Here is a 1,556-nt window from a genome sequence, read left to right on the forward strand (position 1 = left end):
GATAGCATATTGGTTATTTTAGTATAGTTAATATCAATATCGAGACAAAATGAGTTCAATTGACCTCCTGAGATTGAAGGTGAGAGTGCACACTCGGAATGATAAACGTGAACTTGGGAATACGATGGTCTTTCCAAGGGGCAGCGCCCGGTCCAACTGGCAGAGCCCCGGGTTCTGCTAGTATAAACGAAGATTCTAGTTGAACTCAGCTTGTGTCGATATTAGTATTAACTACATTAAGATATGTTAATGACACTAAAATAACCAACATGCTATCGGTTTTTATTAACATCAAAGTTTGTTACGATTCTCTTATATTTTGTTGCACGTTTTATTACTAGTTGTAATGTGGGGTCTATATATTAACCAACCTTTGTATATAACCAAGTTATTAACGTTACAAATGACATAGAACAAACCAAATTATGTAGCATCCCAAAAACTATAAAGAAAATTTTCATGGTCAAAATAAATTAACCTATTAAAATCTTTATTTCAGAAATCATTCAGTAACATTCGAATGATTGGAATCATACATTATCATAGTTAAATTTACAAAACCACATAAATGAAAAACTTTGATGTGTGTGTACAGTCTCACCAAGCTCTTCTCATAAACGACCTGAAAAATATTTAATCCACAACTATAATCATAAATCACAGTGAGTTCCTCTGTACACCCCATATTCCATCATACATACAATGCATCCACACAAGATCTCGACCTTAGCTCCGAGCAACCAAAAATCCTAGTCACATACATATATCTACGTAACATGCCCAACCCAAAAGTATCATGGCCCTAGCCCAACTCACATATAACAATACATAACAGGCCCTGCCCAACTGTACATAATAGGCCCCGTCCAGGGAGATAAATGTGCCTAGCGTAACCTCCACTACCAGGGGCCACCTCCTGGTCTCCCATTAAAGACATAAAGTCGTATGTAGTCAGGAATCAGGTAGACAGTCGAACAGATGACCCACCTGAGACCGAACAATTAGACAAAAGCATTGCAATTAGGTATTAGACCAAGAGGTCTTAGTCTATCCAACTTAAACCACATAGGACCCAAGCTATCACTACCACATAAGAATATAGCATAAACACATGTGTAACTAACATAGTACGTTCCCTTGGCAACTAGCCTTCCTTAGTTACCCTACCAAACATGTCTCCAAAAGAGGATCATATGATCAATAGTCAAAACCCTACTAGTCTAGCATACTAAATCACCGAGTGTTTTAAATTGCAAGTCATAACAAGAATTCACCCTAAGACACTAGCATACTTGTACTTTAACAGTACCTTTATCACACCATGTAAAAGGTATATAATGGGATACGTGGCATGGTGAGAAACTCACCTGAATCATAGAACCAGAGAAGCACAACAACACATTATATCCTTGTATTGAGGAATCCCTCAAATCAGCTAACATCAAGACATCTAAATTCCCAATCTCTAACCCAAATCCTACAAGTTTGACCCTAAGTCAAACATGCCAAAAGTCAATGGTCAACCCATTCAAAGTCAACGCCACGTCGTGGGCCCT

The sequence above is a fragment of the Lactuca serriola genome, chromosome 1 (genome assembly GCF_051521515.1).
Source record: "Lactuca serriola cultivar US96UC23 chromosome 1, Lser_US96UC23_V15, whole genome shotgun sequence".
Lineage (NCBI taxonomy): Eukaryota > Viridiplantae > Streptophyta > Magnoliopsida > Asterales > Asteraceae > Lactuca > Lactuca serriola.